Here is a 13,052-nt window from a genome sequence, read left to right as displayed (position 1 = left end):
GATATGTCGATCTGCATGATCTGATTTTTGTTTCCACATGCCTTGTCACTTCCTGCCTGGGATTTTGAACTTCAGCAATATTTCTCATTTCTTGTAGTTTCTTACACAGACAAGATGGTTTGTGCTGCATTTTTACTCATGCTTTCCTGTCTTATCTCCTTGGCTCCCCCAACACATACAAACACACACACACACACACAGACACACACACACACACACACGCACACACAAAATCTCTCCCCCCATCCCTAACCTCTTCTTTTGCTCTGTTTACAGCTATTCTTACTTTGAACCTCTGCTTAGGTCTGTAGCTCTAGAAAATGTTCTTAGACTCCTCAGACTGGATTCATTTGCCCATTTTTGTTTTTGTAGCATGCTGGACATATGATTTCTAGAGTTGGGCAACTTTGTTTAATGATGGTTTATTTTTCTGTTTTTGACTGTGAATTTTATTCAGAATAGACATGATATAATCATTATCTTTATATCTCCAATACTCAGCACATTTCTTATTATACAGTAGGTATTTATGGATTTATGGAGCAAATAAATCAATAAATGAGTAAGTGGATGATGGTAACCATTAATTAAACTAGTGGATTAGGCCGGGTGTTGTGGCTCACCCCTGTAATCCCAGCACTTTTGGAGGCCGAGGCGGGTGGATCACCTGAGGTCAGGAGTTCGAGACCTGCCCAGCCAACATGGTGAAACCCTGTCTCTACTAAAATACAAAAATTAGCTGGGCATGGTGGCAGGTGCCTGTAATCCCAGCTACTAGGGAGGTTGAGGCAGAAGAATTGCTTAGCCCAAGAGGCAGAGGTTGTAGTGAGCTGAGACTGCACCACTGCACTCCAGCCTGGGTGACAGAGTGAGATTCCGTCTCAAAAAAAAAAAAAAAAATGAATAAACTAGTGGATTATGAAGAACAGGTTTATGGGGAAATATAAGTTCTTATTTGTATATTTTGCAGTTGAGATCACTGTGAGTCACATAAGGATGGCAATCTAAAGGCAGCTGAGTATCCCAATCTGGATTTCACATAATATGTCTGATTTTAAGATACAGATTTAAGGGTTTTCAGCTCATAACTGGTAGTACATATAGTACATATGCCATTTACAATCACCCAGGGAGAAGATATAAAGAAGAGCACCAAGGTACAGTGTATGGCAGTGTTTTTGAACACAACTCATCTGCCTATGTATATACATTCACATGTAGCTGATACAAAAATTTCATGAAACAATACATGGTCTTCTTAGAGGGTGATACCCTTGGCTATTTTCTTTTCTATTCTGTCATATCCTGTTCTATCACCTCTTTTCTCTGCTATTTAATAATATAAAAGTACTGCTAACCTTCTGCCTTGCAGTCTGATAAGTGTCACTCTTTGGAACACTGATATTTAAGAAGGAAGAGGAGGAGCTGGTGAAAGAGATTGAGAAGGAGGGACCAAGGGATAGGAGGTGAATGAGAAGAGAGTGGCATGCCCCAGAAGCAAGAGGAGTCAGCATTTCTAAGGGTGAAGATGGGGTCACTAGTGTGGAATGCTGCAGAAACGTGAAGTGAAACTATTGAATTTGACAATTAGCAACAAGCCCTTAGTGACTTTAGTGAGGACATTTAACAGTTGCTAGAGTGGAGTCAGTTGAGGAATGGATGGGGTAAAGGGGAAAGAACCCAAGCATTAACTATTCTTTCTAAAAATAAAGGCTGTCAGGCACTAGTCTACTAAAGATTTTCTCTTTCTTTATCACACTTACTTCTTATAATGACTTTACAAGATAGATGTTATTACTTCTGTAAATTTTTTTTTTTTTGAGATGGAGTCTCGCACTGTCGCCTGGGCTGGAGTGCAGTGGCGCGATCTCGGCTCACTGCAACCTCTGCCTCCCAGGTTCAAGCGATTCTCCTGCCTCAGCCTCTGGAGTAGCTGGGATTACAGGTGTCCGCCACCACACCTGGCTAATTTTTTGTATTTTTAGTAGAGATGGGGTTTCACTGTGTTGGCCAGGCTGGTCTCGAACTCCTAACCTAGTGATCCGCCCACCTTGGCCTCCCAAAGTGCTGGGATTACAAGTGTGAGCTACTGTGCCTGGCCAATTCTGTGGATTTTTAAAATCAGATAAGTAATTTGAATCTCAGAGATCATTTAGGTGCCTTTAGGTGTCCATCATCATACACAGCTGAGATTCAAACCCTGGGTATCCCAACTTGAAAGTCTATAGTTTTCTGATTGGGTCATAACTGTTTGTCTATTTTTGTGATATTGGATACATGATTTAATTTCTGTGGTTCTGAGTTTATTAATCTATGTAATTACAGATGGAGAGGCTTGACAAAAATTACAGACTATAGAAATATAAAGAGCAAACATTCACCCACTTAGCATTATCAGTTTGATCTTCAAATTAGTTTTTCTCTAAATTTATAAGAGTAATAAGAATATGTGACAAAAATTCAGCTGATCCATGAATAAAAGAGACTTGATTATTTTAAAACCCTTTTCCATTTTGAGCATTCTGTGATTCCAGTAAGAGGTTATTTGATACTTTTGATTTTCTAGTTTACCAGTTAAGAATAAATGCAAAGTGTTCTGCTCTTTCCTTCCCTGCATTCTTTGTGTAAAGATTATGTTGGGGATTCCCCTCAATAAAATGATGGCAAAGCAAATCCAGCAGCACCTCAAAAAGGTTATTCACCACGATCAAGTCAGCTTCATCCCTGGGATGGATTCAACATATGCAAATCAATAAACATAATCCATCACATAAACAGACCCAATGACAAAAACCACATGATTATCTGAATAGATGCAGACAAGGCCTTTGATAAAATTCAACATCCCTTCAAGCTAAAAACACTCAATAAACTAGGTACTGATGGAAAATACCTCAAAATAATAAGAGCTATTTATGACAAACCCACAGCCAATACCACACCAAGTGGGCAAAAGCTGCAAGCATTCCCTTTGAAAACCGGCACAAGACAAGGGTGCTCTCTCTCACCACTCCTATTCAACATATTATTGGAAATTCTGGCCAGGGCAATCAGGCAAGAGAAAGAAATAAAGCATATTCAAATAGGAAGAGAGGAAGTCACATTATCCCTGTTGGCAGACGACATGATTGTATATTTAGAAAACCCCATCGTCTCAGCCCCAAAACTCCTTAAGCTGATAAGCAACTTCAGCAAAGTCTCAGGATACAAAATCAATGTGCAAAAATCACAAGCATTCCTATGCACCAATAACAGACAAACAGAGAACCAAATCATGAGTGAACTACCATTCACAATTGCTACACAGAGAATAAAATACCTAGGAATCCAACTTACAAGGGATGTGAAGGACCTCTTCAAGGAGAACTGCAAAGCACTGCTCAAGGAAATAAAAGAGGACACAAACAAATGTAAAAATATTCCTTGCTCATGGATAGGAAGAATCAATATCGTGAAAATGGCCATGCTGCTCAAAGTAATTTATAGATTCAATGCTATTCCCATCAAGCTACCATTGACTTTCTTCACAGATTTAGACAGAACTACTTTAAATTTCACATGGAACCAAAAAAGAGCCCGCATTGCCAAGACAATCTTAAGCAAAAAGAACAAAGCTGGAGGCATCACGCTACCTGACTTCAAACTATACTACAAGGCTACAGTAACCAAAACAGCATGGTGCTGATACCAAAACACATACATAGACCAAAGGAACAGAACAGAGGCTTCAGAAATAATGCCACACATCTACAACCATCTGATCTTTGGCAAACCTGACAAAAACAAGCAATGGGGAAAGGATTCCCTATTTAACAAATGATGTTGGGAAAACTGGCTAGCCATATGCAGAAAACTGAAACTGGACCCCTTCCTTACACCTTATACAAAAATTAACCCAAGATAGATTAAAGACTTAAACATAAGACCCAAAACTATAAAAACCCTAGAAGAAAATCTAGGCAATACCATTCAGGACATAGGCATGAGCAAAGACTTCATGACTAAAACACCAAAAGCAATGGCAACAAAAGCCAGAATTGAGGAATGGGATCTAATTAAATTAAAGAGCTTCTGTGCAGCAAAAGAAACTCTCATCAGAGTAAACAGGCAAATTACAGAATGGGAGAAAATTACAATTTATCCTTCCGACAAAGGACTAATATCGAGAATCTACAGGGAACTTAAACAAATTTACAAGAAAAAAACAAAGAAGCTTATCAAAAATGGACGAAGTATATGCACAGACACTTTTCAAAAAAAGCCATTTATGCAGGCAACAAACATATGAAAGAAAGCTCATCATCACTGGTCGTTAGAGAAATGCAAATCAAAACCACAGTGAGATACCCTCTCATGCCAGTTAGAATTTAAGTCAGGAAACAACAGATGCTGGAGAAGATGTGGAAAAATAGGAACACTTTTACACTGTTGATGGGAGTGTAAATTAGTTCAACCATTGTGGAAGACATGGTGGCGATTCCTCAAATATCTAGAATTAGAAATACCATTTGACCCAGCAATCCCATTACTGGATATATACCCAAAAGATTATAAATCATTCTGCTATAAAAACACATGCACACATATGTTTACTGCAGCACTATTCACAATAGCAAAGACTTGGAACCAACCCAAATGTCCATCAATGTTAGACTGTATAAAGAAAATGTGGCACATATACACCACGGAATACTGTTCAGCTATAGAAAAGAATGAGTTCATGTCCTTTGCAGGGACATGGAAGAAGCTGGAAACCATCATTCTCAGCAAATTAACACAGGAACAGAAAACCAAACACCGCATCTTCTCACTAATAAGTGGGAGTTGAACAATGAGGACATATGGGCACAAGGAGAGGAATATCACACACTGGGGCCTGTTGGGGGGTGGGGGGCAGGGGGAGGAATAGCATTAGGAGAAATACCTGATGTAGATGAAGGGTTGATGGGTGCAGCAAACCACCATGGCGCATGTATACCTATGTAACAAACCTGCACGTTCTGGACATGTATCCTAGAACTTAAAGTATAATAATTTAAAAAAAAGATTATGTTGGGGATTCCAAGCAAATATCTCAACATACTGATTTTATTTCTTTGGAAATATACCCAGTAGTGGGATTGCCAGATCCTATGGTAGCTCTATTTTTAAATGTCTTAAGAACCTTCATACTGTTTTCCATAATGGCTAGCTAGAGTTAACCATTCCAAAATGTATATGTACTTCAAAATACCATGTTGTGCATAGTAAAATTATACAATATTATAGGTCAATTTAAAAAAATAAAAATAAAAATTTAAGAAGAGTGACTCAGTAACACTGTAGTGAAATTTTAAAAAGCACCAAATTAGGAGTTGGAAAACCTGGAATGGAAGACCAGACTTGTGAATGCCAAGCTGACTGATCTTGTTTAATCTGGAAATCAGTTTCTTATGTCTTAAGGTATCTGGGAGGAGAATGAGCACTAAAGAAGAACCCATAGAGAGCTCTCTTACTCACCTGCCTGTGCTGTTTGTTCTCTTTTAAGCAGCACAACCTTTGACCTCACTCTGTGGCCTTTCTCAGGACTGGCTGGCCATCCTGTCCTATGCTTAGGGCACTCTTTGATGATTGCAAAGACTGGGAAGAAAGTTAGGGGGAAAGGTCTCAGAATTTTGTTTCCTGGAACAAATTGTAATGAAGGCAGCTGGTGCCTCTTAGCAGACACCTTCTGTTGAGGCCTCCATGTAGAGGTCACAGAAGTCAGGACACTGTAGGGTAGCTCACCCTAGTCCCACCTCTTACAAGCTGAGTTACTTTGGGCAAGCCACCTAATGTCTTTGATCAAGGTTCTTCTTTTGTAAAAGAAAAATAATGGTGATCACTCTTCCAACAATCTAGGAAAGTTGGTTGATGATAAAATGAGACAATTCAAAATATCTTTATTATCATTATTACTATCATTGATACTGTTTCTTAGAATCATACGTAGCATGAGAAGGTCTTGGAAATTCAGCTACTACCTTCTAAAGGAGGAGAACATGAAGGAGATGAGCTGGCCAACTCAAGGTAAAATGCTCCCCCTGGACCCTGTCTTCCGTGTGGGGACATGATGTTCTTCAGGGACAGACTTGAAAAGAGCCGCTTCTGCTATATAAGGATGAACCGTGTATAGACCCTTCTGTAATTTGTCAGACATAAGGTTCTTGTGTAAGGACAAGTTTAGTCTCTAGGATTGAAACTTTCATGGTCACGCTCTTTGGTTTAATTAAAATGATGGACTGTGAAAGAAGAACACCTTTCTTGTCTTGCCATTGCTGAGGAGTCTGCCTCACTATGTAACCCTCAAGGCTTTTTCCAGGCTGAATGGGAAGTGGGGATGAAGTAGGGGACAGATAGCAAAAGCCTAATTTACTCATAATATTAGGCAAAAAACAATGTTCTTGAATCCCTTGGCCTACAATCATAGAATCCTTGACCCTTTAAGGATCTCTCTTCTCATTCTTTGGCATCTGTCCTAGGGTATCTGGCCCTTTAAGGATCAGGGGCCCCATAGTGGCTAAAGATTAAGAAGCCCGATTGCCAGCCCATTCCCATGGCAACTCAGTGCCATGGGGATTAGCAGGGCCCTATTCAGGGCCTCCCAGTTTTAAAGCCGGTGGCGCACACAGTCCCAGGCAAAGAAGTAAAACAAATATAGGTGTGTTGTAGAGTCAGGCAGAACCCAGAATGTCTGGAGATGAATGTAGGGAAGAAGAATGTAAGGACCAGCAAGTTCTTCTGGAAGCCTCAGGAATCTGGTACTGTATGGATGGGATGGAAGGAGATTTAGAAGGATGGGTACTACAAGTTGAAGATTTAAGGAGATGAGATAAAGACTAAAAGGATGGTGGGCAAGTAAAGTGATCTAAAGAATGAAATCTGCAGGAAAGAAAAAGAAGGCCTGAGGATGAAGGGCTGACAATAACAAAGACTCTAGGTCCAAGCAGTAGATTTTAACGATAGAGAGTTTGGAGGCCTGGGAAACTCAGAGTGCCTTGAGGATGATGGCTAAGAGGGGCAGAGACAGAGAAGAGCAGTGGGCTGAATCTAGGGAAGACTGGGAATAATGAGTTTGGCCAATGTGTTTGGTGTAGATGGATCCTAGGGCAGATGAGAACAGATGGTGACATGGCCAATAAATCGAGCATTATAGAGATTACACAGTAAAGTATTAGGGAATGCCAGTTGCAGAAAGTGGGGAAAGTGACATGGACAGAAGTGAGGAAAGGTGTGGACAGAGGTGAGAAGAACATTTTAAAGCAGGAAATGACTAAGGGTTATATACCCCAAGGAAGAAGGAGACATTGATGGGGATGGCAAGAAGAAAATATAAGAAGACAGGACTGGGGATCTACACAAGCAGGTGATGGCTTGGGGTTAGAAACAGCAGGATAGAAGGTCCTGATTCTAAGGAGGATAAGGGAGAGTGAACTAGAAAGTTAGCACCAGGAATCACCTTATTTGTTGGGTTTGGGTGAAGCAGAAAGTTTTCCCCCAAACTTCCCAGAAAGATCTGATGGGACATGACAACCTACTGCTCTCCCATTTGTTGAACACTACTAGTTTCCTCATCCTTCTTGACCAAAGAGATACTTCATGTCCTTAGAGACACACTCTCTAGAATTCTTTTTTTTTTTTTTGGCGGGGGGGGCGGTGTCTCACTCTGTCACCAGGCTGGAGTGCAGTGGCATGATGTTGGCTCACTGTAACCTCCGCCTCCCAGGTTCAAGCGATTCTCCTGCCTCAGCCTCCCAAGTAGCTGGGACTACAGGCATGTACCACCATGCCCAGCTAATTTTTATATTTTTAGTAGAGACAAGGTTTCACCATATTGGCCAGGATGGCCCTGATCTCTTGACCTCGTGATCCGCCTGTCTTGTCCTCCCAAAGTGCTGGGATTACAAGCATGAGCCACCGTGCCTGGCCTCTAGAACTCTTTAAATGGCTTCCTGGAGAATCTGTCAGAGGTGGGTGGGAGGCAATAAGGAAAGGGAAATTCTATCTCCAGATTTCTCTGCATTTCTCAGACTCCCTTAGGGAGTTGACCTCTGTATGGACTCTCTTGTGACCTTGACTAGCCCTGGAGGTCCAGCCCTTTGTTAAGATAGATTGGTTCTGGGTCTACTTTTGGAAAGGCTTGAGAGGCCTCAATAGCTCAGTTTGACTGGGCTACACCTGGAATGATTTCTGAAAGTTGGATGGGATGATGAAAGGATAATTTGCTCCATATTTGTCTTTCTTTGGCTTGATTCTCATGCTCAATTGTTACCTGGATTATCTCATTTCTTCCCTCTTCAAGTATGAGAAAGGGGACTGAGGAGGAAAGGAACAATCTGCAGTCAGGCTCACAGGCTAGGAGGGAGGAAAGATAGACTTGGGAACATAAATGCTTTATTATGATGTGTCAGAAAATGCATAATAGGAATGGAGAAATGAATATGGGGCAAGACCTCCTGAAGATGAAGTGTCTGGAAAAGAAAGGACTGAAGGGCTTTTGCATTGTGGGTATGTATGTCCATTTTACCCTTCCTTAAGGGGTTGGAGTTATGACCTGAACATCTGCACAGTAGGTCTCACTCTATAGGCCTGACATAGCAAAGCACCTTTTGGGAGGTACTCACAGGAGGAAAGACCTGGGCTAACTCCTTAGGGATGAGATAGTAAGAGGGAGCTGATAGCAGGTAGGAACATGAGAAGATGGTATATGGTTAACACTTCTAGAAGTTGTGCTCACAATAGATGTGGATTAATAAGGTTTACGGCATCATAGGGCCTGGGAGATGAAAGTATAGTATGTAAGGGCTGTGCTATCTAAATGACAAATTCACTGTCTTACTCCATGTAATAGCCCTTAGAATTTAAAATATGGACTAGTTGGTATAGGAACCTTTAGAGAAGCTGTAAGTAAGACCACAGTAGGATGTAGGATTAACTGGACCAAAGGGAAAATTTGAAGGGCATTTATCATATGTATCCCAGCAACACCTTGTGAATGAAATAGTGTATGAGCATCACTAGTTTGTCTGTAGGGTCACAAAGCGGTATTCAATTAGAGGTATGAGTAGTGTTTGAGTCACAGATCTTTGGAGAATTAAATCAGTACAGATTTTTTTTTGGAAGGTGAATGTACTTTTCTTCCAGAGAGTTTACGTAAACATGAATGACATACAGCCAGTTTAAAAGAAGAAAAAGATGTACTGGCTTCAATCATTTTGAGTGACTTGACTTCACATTTCCTGCCCTTTAAAACTGTAGATTTATTTGATTGTTTCTCTTCTTATTTTAAATTAAAACCTAGTTTAAAGACATTATTGACACTATCAAGAGGCTTTGTCTGTTTTATGGATAAAGCAAAATGAGATGTCAGAGAGACATCTCTTATTTGAAAAAAGTCCTCAGACAAAGTCCAGAGTACTTTTGTTGATATACATTATAAGGAGAGACTTGTTGGTGGGGGGCATTTTTGCTGGAATGAAGAGATTTCTGTGGAGTGGTGAGAGGAAGACGAAGGAAGGGTATTCAAAGGGAAAGAAGCAACCCAGTCAATAGAGTTGAGAATTAACTCATGGAATAGAGGAAGAAAGGGGACAAACACTCTGCCTCATGAAATCTCAGCTGATCTTTTATCAGTAGCATATATGTTAGTGCCCCTAGTTTATAATGAGAAAATGGAAGATCAGAGTTAAGGAATTTTCTCAGAGTCTCAAACCAAGTAAGTTATACAACTTCCTATGAAGACGGATCTTTCTGCTCCCAGGGTTATAGCCTTTGTGTGGACTTGCAAATTGTTATTTTATTTGGTGAGTAATAAGATTGATTCCTTCTTCTCCCATACACGTTTCAAGGTCATTCCTACGTTGGAATTTGCCTATAGGATTTTCGAGAGTAGAACCATGCCATGATATATCTCTCCATCATTGTATTCCCAGCAGCAAGTGGGAACATTACAGATAATGAGTGAAGCTCCTGGAGGGAGTTGGAGAGCTGGGACTCTTTATTCAGGTTATAGACAACACATGATCTTATAAGAAGCAGTGATACTTTGGATGTCACTCAGGGGGCTGATAGATTTCTTGGATATAGGACAATATCTTTATGAAGAGCAGTGTGTGTGTGTGTGTGTGTGTGTGTGTGTATGTGTGTGTGTGTGTACACTGAGCCTGGCAGGAAGTATCTTGAGTCTAGCTTTTCCTTTCCTTTACATTAGAATGGTTCCTTGCTAGCCTGTGCTGTTAACCTTCCCTTTACAACCATATAGTCCCGTTGACTAACTCTTTCATCAGCACCTTGTTACTAGCCACTCAGAGTAATACAGTCTCTGGATAGAAAGGTCTATTCTGTGCCTTCTTGTTTCAAGTCTATAATAGACACAATCAAGTCTCACTTTTCTGAGCTCCCATCTCTAGGTCGTAGATGGAAGGCAAGCCTGGTTGGAGTACCTGCTTTCCCCCATGTGTTAGAAAGAGCCTTTTGCTTATATTCCTGATCCGACTGAATTGCCTTGGTTATGTTCTCTACCATGTCTCATTCCTGGGGCTATATGAATGGGTAGGGAAGTGGGAGATGTTGTAATTGTAGTCTTAGAGTCAGAAAGCCCTTAAGGGTTTTCTAATCTAATCATTTCATTTAGTCATATTGTTTCTTTGCTTGGCCATCACCTGGCCTCACAGGTTAGAAATAACTATCTTGTATGATTGGAGTTGGCTGGCAGTGGGGGGCTCTGGAGACACACAGTGAGGGAGAAGAAGGGATATCTGAGTTGGCTCCCTGCTTTTATTGTAACCTTTTGATGGGGAGTGGGGTGGTGAACATAATCAGTCTTTAAATCAATGCATTGTCATTGGGAGCATAGAATCCAATTATTCCCATGTGTCTGGGAACCAAATAGGAGAAAATGATCTGAAAGTTGAGCTAAGAAGGATTTAGATTAGACATTCAGAAGAATGGCTCAGTGGAAATTATAAACAACAGTGATTATGGAATTGTCTTCTCTGAGAGGCTTCTAAAAATAGAAATCATTTTCTTGGATCTGAGCTGGGTATAGAGGTCTTTATATATGGTTATGGATGGTTGGTCACTTTGATTGTACTAGGATACTTGTAAAAAGCACAGGCAGCTGAGAAATCCTTGTTCTTCAAAGTAGGTAGCCCTGGGGAAAAAGGCTGTCAGGGACTCGGGGCTGAGGAAGGTGGGGGAAAGAGATACAGGAGGGCTGTGTGAGGACATCTACTTCATCAAAGGTCTGCCACTCTCACCCTCCAACCCTATGTGTACGCACCCACTCTTCCTCTCTCTCTCTCATACACACACTCTCTCACACATATACATTCACACATACACACTGAACACACACACTGAACACTGTTTCTTCTTCACTCCCATGCTTAATTCTAGTGAAGATGCTGAAGGAACATCACATCAGACTCCCTGTAGCTCTTGCCTGGGCTTGACAGATACAGTTCTTATTGCTGAGAACCAGACCAGTCTCTTAGAACTCAGCTGCCATTCTCTGCTGCCGTTGTTCACAGTGTTCCTTTACGGAAGCAGCTCCTTTGTCTCTGGGATCGACGGTTTTCCTGAATCCCCAAGCGTTGCCCAGCCCCTGTCTGAGAATAGCTGGACTGGGATGAAACCGCAGTGAAGGAGTGGGGGTGGAGGTAGAGATGGCTTCTGCGTTTTCTGCAGGGTTGGGTGCACTCTGCTTAATTAGCATGAGAATCGAGAGATTTTCGTATCATCCCTAAGGGATGGAGAGGAAACGAGAGCAAAGGCTCTAGTTCTGTCCTGTTCCATCAGGGATTTTGAGTCTGGGAAACTGACGGCTGTCACATTCCTCCAATCCTCTGGGGACCATGGGACCCAGAGTATTGAGAAAAGCTTTGATGAAGCCGGCTGGTGGATCTCCACTCCAGATTTTCCAGCTGTCCCTGTCCCCCCCCACCGCTCAGAGAGCAGGATGCTGAGATGGCTCGGTGATGCAGAAGGTATGTGCTTTTTCAGTTCTGGTGCTGATGCTGTGTGTGTGGTGAGGTCTCTGTGGCGCAATGGACGAGCGCGCTGGACTTCTAATCCAGAGGTTCCGGGTTCGAGTCCCGGCAGAGATGGTCACCTGGCAGGTGCCTCTTTTATTTTGACTACTGTCATGCTAGGTTGGTAATTATATTTATTCCTCACTGGAGGCTATAGGGAAGAGAAAGGAAACCCTTTTCCTTGAGAATCCTGGACCTTCTCTCCTTTTGTGTCCCCTCCCTCTTCATTCTTTCTATATTCCTCTCTTACAGATTTTCATTGTCTAGTAGAGGCTCAGATGTCTGCTGCATCTCTCTGTTCAGCCTGACTGACACAGCATTTGAATCCTTTACTTCACAGTTAGATAATTGGCACATAGTGACCAAGACGCAAAGTCACAAGTTTTGAAACTACTATGATTCCCTCCTTTGACCTCTGAGACCACAAAAGGGCAGATTTTCCCATATGCCAATGAGGAAATGTCCAACTGTCCTCTGAGGTAATACCTTCCTTGACCAGGGTTATCATTTGGTGGATGTCAGGATGTCTCTGCATGACGGTGTCATGCAGAGGATAGTTTCTTGCCCTGTCTGTCAGCTATACTTTTTCATTCCTGAGGCTTTTTGTGCTCAAGCTCATCACTCACTTTCTGATCTATCAGGTGAAATGTAATCATTGCTGTTTGTCTCAGTGGAATAAACCACAGAGCAACATACTAATTACCAGCAGCAAGCTGGATGAGCTTGTCCCCAGAAACTCAAAGGTTTTATACTTAAACGCTGTTTACTGTGAAAAGTTTGTACCCCTTTCTGTTTGTAGGACAAACTTCAAGTGTTGTATCTGAATGTTATTTCCATAATTCCTGATTTTCAAAAAGCCATGTTCTCACCACCTCTCTCCAGCGTTCATTTTTGCTGTCTCCTTGTCTTGTCTAATGGGCCACATTTAGCCAGATTGGGAGCTTGGTCAGATTGTGTGATGTAGCTTGGATTTCTATTTTGGGCTGGTCTGGCTCTCTCCCT

The 13,052-nt window shown here is 41.5% G+C and overlaps 1 non-coding gene across 1 annotated transcript; it reads left to right on the top strand.

Moving 5' to 3' along the window:
• Positions 1-12,051: 12,051 nt before the first annotated feature.
• On the top strand, positions 12,052-12,125 carry TRNAR-UCU (transfer RNA arginine (anticodon UCU)). The gene has a single exon. It is a non-coding gene; the product is annotated as a tRNA-Arg (tRNA).
• Positions 12,126-13,052: the final 927 nt, after the last annotated feature.

The sequence above is a fragment of the Symphalangus syndactylus genome, chromosome 12 (genome assembly GCF_028878055.3).
Source record: "Symphalangus syndactylus isolate Jambi chromosome 12, NHGRI_mSymSyn1-v2.1_pri, whole genome shotgun sequence".
Classification (NCBI taxonomy): Eukaryota; Metazoa; Chordata; class Mammalia; order Primates; family Hylobatidae; genus Symphalangus; species Symphalangus syndactylus.
Note: the sequence above shows the minus strand (reverse complement) of the source record. Positions and strands in the feature narration are given on the sequence as shown.